We start from the raw sequence: 12163 nt of genomic DNA, 5'->3' as shown, positions 1-12163 counted from the left end.
ATAAGCACCAAACAAATAAAACATTTCTATCCCATGCATTCTGTAAGCTTTCTAAACAATGGATGAACATACTAGGCCTATAGTAATAACCACTACATACTAACCTCTCAGACGGAGGTAAAATGACCTAACGAGGTCGAGTGTCCATAGCGCATCAATCTTATGAGAAAAGGTAAGCCCATCTGGTGTCAATGCAATGAGATAAAGTCCCTTTTTAATGTCACCACAAAACAATTTACAGTCACACTGCAACAGGAACTGTTACTTTGTGGTCACTTGAATTACGACAGACACACTGGCTTGTAATGAAAGTCATCACCCATATGAGCCATCGGTAGCTGCCTACAGTGCAATTCAGTCCTCTAATCAAGTTCAATGTGGCTTTACTTCTCCAGTTATGACTCCTCTAAAATAATAGGCTACGGATCCACACAATGCTGGAATAATAGCTCAATGTGAATTTGGGTACACCCTCGGGTCTTTGAAAAGCTTTGCTTAAATCCACACGAGAGTAAAGGCTGAGGACTGTGGGGATGGAAGGGTAGAAAAGAACCCATTAAAAGGAGAAGCAAAACATAACTTCACTCACTTCAACATTTCTTTATCAATGTGGTCCAGTCTAGTATTAGTTCGCTCTAAAGTTCTACCCTGATGCAGCACCTATGGATTACAAGTCAGCAGAGTCATGCTTGTCTGATTGCCTCATTCTTTAAAGAGTTTTTCAACAAGAAGGGGCACTGCTACTCAGTCAGCTCTATGGCCCATCACGAGATAAACAATTGTTTAGGTTGTTAGACACCGAATAGATTAGCATTCCAGCAACATTATTTTGTTGAAAGATAAATTGATCTTTGCGAAATTAAGCTAATTTATTGCACCCAAATTGTCCAATTTAATTTCAAATAATATTATATAACTATAGTACATCAACATCCGATTTGGACCAAACGTTTTCCAACAATGAATTAGACATTAAGAATCCAAAGAAATGGTCAAAAGCTACCCACAGACCCACCGCCAACAAGTATTCATTGAGTATACCAAACATTAGGTACACCTAATATTGAGTTGCACCCCCCCAACAATAAGTATACACTGAGTATACCAAACATTACGTACACCTAATATTGAGTTGCGCACCATCAGAACAGCATCAATTCGTTGGGGAATGGACTCTACAAGGTGATGCTGGCCCATGTTGACTCCAATGCTTCCCACAGTTGTGTCAAGTTGGCTGGATGTTTACACACGGGAAACTGTTGAGCATGAAAAACCCAGCAGCCGGGCAGTTCTTGGGGTAAAATGGTGAGCCTGGCACTTACTACCATACCCCGTTCAATGGCACTAAAATATTTAGTCTTCCCCATTCACCCTCTGAATGGCACACACACACTATCCATGTCTTAGCTGCCTCAAAGCTTCAAAATCATTCACAATCCCTCCATCAGTGCTCAGACTGTCCACAATAGGCTGAGAGATGCTGGACTGAGGGCTTCTAGGCCTGTTGTAAGGCAGGTCCTCACCAGACTTCACCGGCAACAACGTCGCCTATGGGCACAAACCCACCGTCGCTGGACCAGACAGGACTGGCAAAAAGTGCTCTTCACTGACAAGTCGTGATTTTGTCTCGCCAGGGGTGATGGTCGGATTCGCATTTATCGTCGAAGGAATGAGCATTTCACCGGGGCCTGCATTCTGGAGCAGGATCGATTTGGAGGTGAGGGTCCGTCATGGTCTGGAGCGGTGTGTCACAGCATCATCGGACTGAGCTTGTTGTCATTGCAGGCAATCTCAACGCTTTGCGTTACAGGGAAGACATCCTCCTCCCTCATGTGGTACCCTTCCTGCAGGCTCATCCTGACATGACCCTCCAGCATGACAATGCCACCAGCCATAATGCTCGTTCTGTGGGTGATTTCCTGCAAGACAGAAACGTCAGTGTTCTGCCATGGCCAGCGAAGAGCCCGGATCTCAATCCCATTGAGCACGTCTGGGACCTGTTGGATCATAGGGTGCGGGCTAGGGCCATTCCCACCAGAAATGTCCGGGAACTTGCAAGTGCCTTGGTGGAAGAGTGGGGTAACATCTCACAGCAAGAACTGCCAAATCTGGTGCAGTCCATGAGGAGGAGATGCACTGCAGTACTTAATGCATCTGGTGGCCACACCAGATACTGGCTGCTACTTTTGATTTTGCCCCCCGCTTTGTTCAAGGACACATTATTCCATTTCTGTTAGTCACATGTCTGTGGAACTTGTTTGGTTTATGTCTCAGTTGCTGAATCTTGTTATGTTCATACAAATATTTACATGTTAAGTTTGCTGACAATAAACGCAGTTGAGTGAGAGGACGTTTCTTTTTTTGCTGAGTTTAGTATGGAGCTGTGGCTCTGAATATTGTTTCTTCATCCTATGTTATGTATTCCCACTCAATTTGGTGGGGTTTTCTCCCCCTGTTCAGAGAAATTACTCGTTAGCTTGCCATGAATATGGATTTGTTAGGTTTATGTCCTGTCCTACATCCTGATAATACCAGGTTATGACCATTAGATGATGCTGTTCCGGCTATCAGGTGATTCTTTTTTCTCTTTCTCAAAAGTGCACTGCAAATGCGAGCAGTTTCATATGACAAATGAAAATATCCTTCAGAAATGTAATAGAGGGAAAATCTAAAGATGCAACAACAAGCATGGGTTGGAAATATGACTAGGTTGTGTCTTTGGCTGCTGGATAATGAAAGACAGTTGAGAACATGAGAAATACTGGTTTCAATGGCATATGAAGAAGTGTTTCTAAAATAATCTCCTTAACATTCCTATGGTTGGAACATGGCAAGACCTTCCACATCCAGATTTTAAACAATTACATTTATGGTTCAATAGTTTCAAAATGTTGACTGCCTCCGCTCAGATTGCAAGGTGGGTGACGTTGCAACGCGCAAAAGGAACAGGTCTTAGTCTCCTATCGGAATGAACATGCCTCAAATATGTGGACAGAACCAAGCCTTTAGATATTAATAATGATCCTACATTACAATTGTCAAGATCCCAGAAATGTTCCATATGTACAAAAATCTTATTTTGCTTAAATTGTAAACAAATTTGTTTACATCCCTGTTAGTGAGCATTTCTCCTTTTCCAAGATAATCCATCCCCCTGACAGGTGTGGCATATCAAGGAGCTGATTAAACAGCATGATCATTACACAGGTTCACCTTGTGCTGGGGACAACAAAAGGCCACTAAAATGTGCAGTTTTGTCACACAACACAACAGATGTCTCAAGTTGAGGTAGCATGCAATCGGCATGTTGACTGCAGGAATGTCCACCAAAGCTATTGCAAGATAATTGAATGTTCATTTCTCTACCATAAGCCACCAATGTCATTTTAGATAATTTGGCAATACGTCCAACCGGCCTCGCAACCGCAGACCACGTGTAACCACACCAGCCCAGGAACTTCACATCCGGCTTCTTCACCTGCAGGATCATCTGAAACCAGCCACCCGGATATCTAATGAAACTGGGGAGTATTTCTGTCCGTAATAAAGACATTTTGTGGGGAGAAACTCATTCTGATTGGCTGGGCCTGGCTCCCAAGTGGGTGGGCCTATGCCCTCACAGGCCCACCCATGGCTGGACACCTGCCCAGTCATGTGAAATGCATAGATTAGGGCATAATTCAATTATTTCAATTGACTGATTTCCTTATATGTAATTGTAACGGAATTCATACGAAGAGGAGGAGTAGTGATTCGACCAAAATGCAGCGTGGTTATGTGACATAATGATTTATTAAACAAGACGAAGACGAAACGAAATACACTTGATAAACTACAAAACAAATAAACGATGTAGACAGACCTGGACACGAACTTACATATAACGTGAAGAACGCATGAACAGGAAACAGACTACATACAAAACGAACGATACCGAAACAGTCCCGTGTGGGGTAACATACTGACACAGGAGACAACCACCCACAACAAACAGTGTGAAAACACCTACCTTAATATGACTCTCAATCAGAGGAAATGACAACCACCTGCCTCTAATTGAGAGCCATATCAGGTCACCCTTTAAACCAACATAGAAACAGAAAACATAGACTGCCCACCCAAACTCACGTCCTGACCAACTAACACATACAAAACTAACAGAAAACAGGTCAGGAACGTGATAGTAATAAAACTTCTCATTAAAGTTTGGCTACATTTTCAGGTGCCTCCCTTATATGCATAGGCTATCACCTACACTTCTACATGTAGGCTAATTATTTATATACACTGATGTCTTTCTTAACAGAATAGCTACTGTTTTTCGATTTTCAAACCAATTTAATTGGATATTTTGGTTAATAGCCTTGGTGCCCTAGCAGATGTTGGTGCCATGGCAGATGGGCACCTCTTGAAGACTAAATGGCCTTGCCCCTAAAATCACGAAATTCCAGGCCTACTATATACACTCATTGTTGAAGTGGGGGGTATGTGTGTGGCTTTTGACCATTTCTTGGGATTCATCATGTTTTACTCATTGTTAGAAAACAGTTTGATCCAAATTGGATGTTTACGACTATAATATTATTTATATGAATCCTATAAATTAAACTACCCAATTTGTCTCCAATCAATTTCTCAGAGATCAAATTATATTTCAACAAAACAATGTTGCTGGTATGCTAATCGTATCTGATGTCAGAACATTCTGAGATGGTGGGTGTCATGGCTTGCTGAAATGACATGGTACTTTAATCATGACACAGAACCATGATAACTGCTTGCTTGCCATACTGAATGTGGCGCGCACATCGTTCACCATAAAAAAAGTATATATATATATATACACACACACACACTTTTAATGAATGAGATAACATTCAACTTCACATCAAAATAAAAACGTGTTCACACAATTCTGCGAGATTTCCGGCTATTGATAACAAATATACAATTATTGAATATCCTTTGTTGTACTGTGATACAGTATAAAAATAAAAATAAAATTTAAAACATTGTCGCTTACAACAACCTGTCTCCCACCACAGTCCAACCAAATCGGTGTTCCAACTCGCTAACAACATAGCGAACTAAAGCCAGGTCGTGAGATAGCGTCACAAGTTAGCATAATTGACACTTGATTCCTATTACCGGGAACATAATTAAAAACGTCCTGAGCGTGTTTGGGTTACATTTATTCTTAAAATGTATGATATTTCGTGTATATAAACCAGTAAGTGGTGGGATTCACCAAATGCCCACTCATGACAAGATAACGTAAGCAGGCTGGCTAGCTAACGAACTCGCTCTGACACTCGCATGTACAGACAGACAGCCACTCCGGGATTCAGTCACAAAAATAATAAAGGAATCCCTTTTTTGAGAGTCGAAACCAATTAGTTGTTTTTGGACTACTTTAATGCATGTTGTAAAGAAAATACTTGTATCCGACTTTTGGAACATTAACCGGTACAAGTTTACATGCATTCTTTTACTTTTCAGACGGTTTGTTCTGACTTTGCAGTCGCTAGCTAGTAACGTTAGGTGTGTGTGGCTAGCTAATTACAGCTAGCGAGAGACACACAAACCATTACCTAGACTAGCACTCACAGCAGTTAGCCAGCTAGGTAAGGATATATAATTACGTTAACGACTGGAAATAAGTTTAACTTCGTCTGCTTAATTAAATTCAAAATCAATATTACTTTAACCCATCAATTTAAATGATATCTTAACTTACGGAGAAGAGGTGTCGGTGTAACGCTTTTCACTTGTTTTGACAGACTATTTACTCCTGTAATTCGATGAAGAAAGAAAAAAAAAAAAAAAAAGAAAACGATCCCGGGGATCCCCTCTTCAGCCCTGCCCGCTGCCACTCCGGTTGCCAAATAATGAGCTTCTCTCTCACACATGGAACATAGCGTCACATCACTAAGCATGCGCATGTGGTCACACAAGGTGGCAACCGAGTCCGAGTACATTAGGGCCACTGAGCATATCATGTGTGTAAAAATATATTTCAAAAGTCCAGTTTTCAGTAGCCTGTCTCATCATTGCAATGCTTTGCCCCATAACCACCACAGGAATTCTTGCCATCATTCTACCTACCTTGCACCAGTGCTGTAATCAATTGTCAATTCACCAATTATCAATGTCTAACATGAATTAATGTCATAAAACATTTCAATTACTGTCTCTCCATGAAACTAACAGAGCATTTATTAAATTTTTTATTTTAATGTAAAAATCTAGTCCTATAGCTAGTCAATGGAAACAGTTAATGATGTGTAAATATTTATCATATTGTTATCATGGTACTTGACAATTCAGTGCTTTGAATCCTCCCTAAAACAGCCATGGGCAGCTCTCTCATTCACAGTCCATACAACAGCAAACAACAACAACAAACAAACAAACACAATATTGGTACCAACGTGTAACATACCAGATGTATGAATGTGATGTCTCCACTGTCTTTCAATGAGTCCGGACTTATCTCAATAATTCTCCTGATCATGTCTTTGGGGGCATGAGGATCTTTGAACAGTATCTCAGTGCAGACATATCAGTTATTGAGGGAGAGAGAGGGAAAGAGAGAGAACAAGAGAGAGAGAGACTACGGAATCAGAGACAAGTAACATAAGTGGGAACTGGGGGCTGAATAAAAGGATCCAATTTTGGGGTAAATTCAACCCCTGAATATCACTATTATTGACCCTTATCAATATCACAATCCCACTGCAGTGATATCAATATTATCCCCCTGACTAAGTAATGCTGTGAACCTAATTCCAATCTGAAGTGAACCAAACCTAATACTGATCACCTGGGCCGATAGAAGTGTCTTCGAACTAACTATTCTTGGTGCCCTCATTAATTTAATCAGTTATGAATTCAAACATGCAATCGCATACATTGGCCAAAAATGTATCTTATGCCTGAACTCTCAGGTTTGATCCAAAAAAACTAAGGGCACACAAAATCAATGCCCTTGTCTGGCCACTGCATTCTCGAGACCTAATTTGTAGTGTGATCTCAGAAGTAGTTAAAAAGAATTCCGGTGGCATAAGGTTGGCATCCTCTTCTAAAGGAGTTGGTGACATTCCCTTCCCTGGATGGAGCAGTGTGGGAAAACAACCTCAAGAAACAGGAGCAATTAAACAGTACCTATGCACTCTGCACAATCCATTTTAATTGGGGCCAAATGTCAAGCGATGTGTGAAATGTCAGAAACCTGTTCTTTAGAGAAAATTGAGAAATAGTGCTTTATAGCTTCAAACCAGTACAAAAAAAGATGAGTCATATCAATGTCGGCACAATGTGTGACACTGGCTTAAAGCAACAAGGCACTATCAACTTAATCCCCACTGAAGTACAGGAGCAAAACAAGGAAGTACCCCTCCCTGTCACGATCAACAGGACTCACTATTTGGCAGGAAGCGTCTCCTTTCAGAACTGTTTATGCTGACACTTATCACCTAACAAGCATCACTGCCCAACAGCACTTATGAACATACCTAAAATCCAACAACATATTACTTTCTAAAATGACGTACAAATCGAGAGGCTGATTCGTATAAATTGATTGGATTTTTTGGGGTGAACAGCAATTGTTGTAAACTTGTTGAGTGTGCAAGTCATATCAAAGGAAAGACAGCCATGACATCTGCATGGCTGACTGGTAACAAAGACAGTCATGTGACCATTACTGGCTGACCATTAGGTCGGTATTTATTCCTGCAGTAATTCACCATCAGGAGGGATTCAGCATTAAATTAAACGAGATCTACAAATCAGACGCCTTAGTCAAAGAGAAAGGGTAGTTTTACAAGGTATCCTCCTCTCTCCTGGGCCTGAATGATACTCTCCCCAAATGAACTCAACTCTGAATCTCATGTTGGACCCACAAGATACATGATGTCTTGTCTTGTCTTTATGGGCTCATGTATTGTACTGTGTAGTTAGTTGGGGACAATTTATTTTATGAAAGTGATATAATGATAACTATAAAGGAAATTATTCCTAAGTAACTGCACAGTACAATATGAATATAGATGACTACTGTGTGAATAAGGAGTTAAGTCAATGTATCTCTATAATATAAATGTATGTAGGCTATATAAAAGTACTGCATATTTATCACAACCCACTGGGCACAGACGTCAATTTAACGTCTATTCCACGTTGGTTCAACGTACTTTCATTGAAATGGCGAGGAAACAACGTTGATTCAACCAGTGTGTGCCCAGTGGGAACATGGTAGTGGGAAAAGTCATGATGAACTCAATATAGAACTCACTTCTAATAAACACTAAGTACACTCACTGACAAACATTCCATAACACTTTGGTTGCAAATACCATGTTTATTCAGACTGCTATCCAAAAATAATTGAAAAACTGTGTAATCATTTAAAAACACATGCATTGAATAGAATATGGCATGCACTCAAACTTTGTGTCCATATATTTGTTATTTCCAACTGTGGTAATTCAAAAATAGTTTGAGATGTATATTCAAAAAGGCAGATGGGTTTTTATGACAGGGACAAATGTTACTGAAATTCACTGTCTCAAATCAGGTTTATCAAAATACAGCTCAAATGCGCCCCATGCTGGTCCATGAAATGACTGCACTTGGTGGACAAGAAATGCAAATCTTATATTACTATTTAATTCAAAAGTTGTGCTACAAAATGATGACTAGAAAATCCTCAGGAATTGGCTAGCAGCAGCAATTCTATTATTCATAGTGGATTCATATTAGTAAACTCAATGCATAAGGAAAATAACATCCATGCAAAGTAAACCACGCTGTTAACCACAACTTAGCCTAACAACAATCCTTAAATTAAAATAAATTATTGCGGGTGGTTATATCTGTTTGGATGCTTCTCTCTTTGTTCTTATATTTGTGTTCCAGCAGCCACCGAGTAGACTTCAGCAAGGACAACTTGGTCTTCCTCCTGGCATTTCTTTCCTCCTGTTCCTCAGTGGGGCCAAACAGTTTGGGTTCCTTTGGCCCAGTGTCTTTGGTACAAGTAGTGTGAGTGGTCATATCTCTTTGGCTGCCTCTTTCTTTGTTATTCTCTCTGTGGTCCAGCAGCTGCAGAGTACCCTGGAACAAAGATGCCTCTGCCCTGGTCCCGGCCTGCCTTTCCTCCTCTTCCTTAGTGGGGCAATAATACTTTTTAGCATAGTCTCCCAGCATCCTCCCATAGTATCCTTGTAAACCAATGTCACTATTATTTATTTGGCTCAGCACTCTGTCAGCTGTCTGTAGCACTTTCTCCAGGTTCTGGTAGTCCTCTGAGAGGGCTGCAGCCACCCTGCAGTGCTCCTGCTGCTGCCAATGCAGCTTATGGTGCTGCTCCTGAAGCTCTGATCGGAGGGGCTGCTACTGTGAGAGGACAGAATTGTGTTCGAAGACCCGAAATTGGTGGTCAGAGTAAAGGTTCTTGCACATGGACTTCAAGGCTTTGTTCTTTGTCTGCATGGCCCTGTACTAACTGGTCAGAGTCTGGAGTTTGTTCTGGAGGCCCTGGTAGTCTGCCTCAACATCCTGAAACTTAGATTTGAGGCTGTGATGCTGAACTAGGAGGGTTTGATGTTTAGAGACCATTGTTTTCTGCTTGGAGATCAGCTCCTAGTATTCAGCGAGGAGGCTGTGATGATCCCAGAGGAGTGCCTGATGCTCACCCTCCAACACTTGGTGTTGCCACATCAGGGCTTGGTGCTGCCACATCAGGACTTGGTGCTGCCACATCAGGACTTGGTGCTGCCACATCAGGGATTGGTGCTGCCACATAAGTGCTTGGTGCTGTGCCTTCAGAGCCTCATATGCTGAGCTCTCTGTCTGGAGCCTCTCACTCAGCTGGACACTGTAGACTTTTGCTGTGTCCAAAGCTGACTTCAGATCTTTGACCATGGCCTCACCTTCCAGGGCTAGACTCTTCTCATGGAATTTCTCAGCCTTGACAATCTCCGAGGCCACAGACTCCTCCAGGTCACTGCAGACTGCTCTGGTCTCATAAAGCTCCTCCAGCACACTCTAATGCTTGGTCGCCTCGAGGTCAGTCTGGAGCTTCTGTCTTCTGATCGTTTCATTTGATAGTTCAGAGGTCATTTTGATGGTGCTTAGACTAATTTCTGCATTTACTTGAAGGAAGGCCTTTACTTGAGCCCTCAGGTCCTGCCCTTGGGAGCTCAGATCTCGCTTTTCAGAGATCCCTCTCTCTCTCTTTCAGCTGGTCACTTTGAGCTTTATCTGCAGATGTAGCAGACTTCAACTCATATAGGTCTTTCACCATAGCTGTTGGCTCCTGCCTTGTTCCTCTGCCAGCTCAGAGGCCAGTTGGTCAGAGATTATCCTTGGTTTTGCTCTGTTCCTGATTGGCCATTCAGCTCCAGCTCCTCAGCCTCAAGCTTCTTGATCTTGTGCTGCTCCGTTTTAAAGTCTGAAGCAATTTTGTTGTCTCTCAGCCGGAGCTGTGTGTTTGTGCAATGCTCCTCGTCCAGTGAAGCCTGTAGAACAGCTTTAGCTGCCCTCTCCTTCTTCAGAGCCTCCCTCTGTGCAGCCAACTCTGAATCCTCCCCATGGGATGGACGTGCAGCAAGGGACAAAGATTACTTGTTCCCTTCCTCAGCAGACTTTTTCTTGCTGGTAAAGGCAGATAATGTGGAAGAGGCAGCCTGTTCCTGGACCTCCTGAACAATAGATGAGGCAGACTTCTCCTGCCTCTCCTCAACAATAGTGGTAGGGGAAGCAGCATCACACAGAGGTATCTCATTTTAGTATGTGACCACTCTTAGAGCATATTTTACTCACATTAACAATAACGGTATAATGATTCTTACCAGTGTCCTCAGGATGGAAGGGACTAGGGGCCTTGACTTCCTCAATGGAACTGTTCTCCACACCGTGGCTGGTTGAACCAAAGATGGCAGAGCATTTGTAGGATGTACATTTCTCCTGGACGTCCTGTACTTCCTCAACAATAGAGACAGACTTCTATTGCACTACCTCAAGGATAGAGGCAGACTTCTCCTGCACATCATCAACAGAGACAGAATTCTCCTTCACATCCTCAACAACAGAGACAGAATTCTCCTGCATATCCTCAACACAGGAAGTTGGTGGCACCTTAATTGGGGAGAAAAGGCTCATGGTAATGACTAGAGCGAATCAGTGGAATGGTATCAAATATATCAAACACGTGGTTTCCAGGTGTTTGATGCTATTCCATTTGCTCTGTTCCGTTCTCCCCTCAGCAGCCTCCACTGATCCTCAATGATAGAAACAGACTTCTCTGTCTGCTTCTCATCAGATTCCTAATGCAGCAACATCACATGAAACAGAGGCATCTAGTATTAATATGGGGCCTATGTTGTAGCATCTTTACTCACACTGAGAATGATTCTTACCAGCGAATTCTTACCATATAATTCATGTTGAAAATTCGTAACATATTATACAAATGAATGATGGACATACACAAATTAAAAAATACCATTCCAAACATAACATATTATACTAATTTGAGTGTCCCGGATTTCCGTTTACTATGCCTGCGTTTACACAGGCAGCCCAATTCTGATCTTTTTCTCACTAATTGTTTTTTGACCAGTCAGATCAGCTCTGAAAAAGTGTCGATGTGAAAAGCTCTGATGTGATTGGTCAAACAACCAATTAGTGGAAAAAATATCAGAATTGGGCTGCCTGTGTAAACGCAGCCTTTGTTGAAGTGGTTGCAAAAATGTTTGTTCTATGTATGATTACAAAAATAATTTGAGAATACATGGAATGGTGCAAAGTGAAAACGTATTATTGAATGAAGCATCTGCCAGGCACATGCCCTTTTCTGATTATTCTTTTCATTGATCCCGTTTGCCCAGTTCCAATTTAGTCTTGATGCACACACAGCACGGCACTATGCAGGGAGTTGGGGGTCAATCATTTAGAATTAAATTAACTTAGTGAATTGCATTCTCATCTATGGACCATGTGGACATAAATATCTTTCATAAATAGTTATCATGGTATGAAATCATTATATGCTACTTGTATGCATGTTGTATTTTCAGTACATTTGTCAGAAAAGTTAAATTTTTTTGAATTAAAGATAGCTAAGATCACCCACTGACAATCATTCTCAAACAATGCAAAA

The 12163-nt window shown here is 41.5% G+C and overlaps 1 protein-coding gene across 2 annotated transcripts in view; it reads right to left on the bottom strand.

The window, feature by feature from the left end:
- The window catches only part of LOC139539725 (transcriptional repressor p66-alpha-like), a 52749-nt gene extending 46864 nt beyond the window's left edge, over positions 1–5885 (bottom strand). For both annotated transcript variants that reach the window (XM_071342932.1, XM_071342933.1), the window contains exon 1: positions 5738–5885. The gene's annotated coding sequence lies outside the window, so the exon portion shown is untranslated. The remainder of the gene's footprint in view (positions 1–5737) is intronic.
- Positions 5886–12163: the final 6278 nt, after the last annotated feature.

Source organism: Salvelinus alpinus, chromosome 15 (assembly GCF_045679555.1).
Source record: "Salvelinus alpinus chromosome 15, SLU_Salpinus.1, whole genome shotgun sequence".
Classification (NCBI taxonomy): domain Eukaryota; kingdom Metazoa; phylum Chordata; class Actinopteri; order Salmoniformes; family Salmonidae; genus Salvelinus; species Salvelinus alpinus.
Note: the sequence above shows the minus strand (reverse complement) of the source record. Positions and strands in the feature narration are given on the sequence as shown.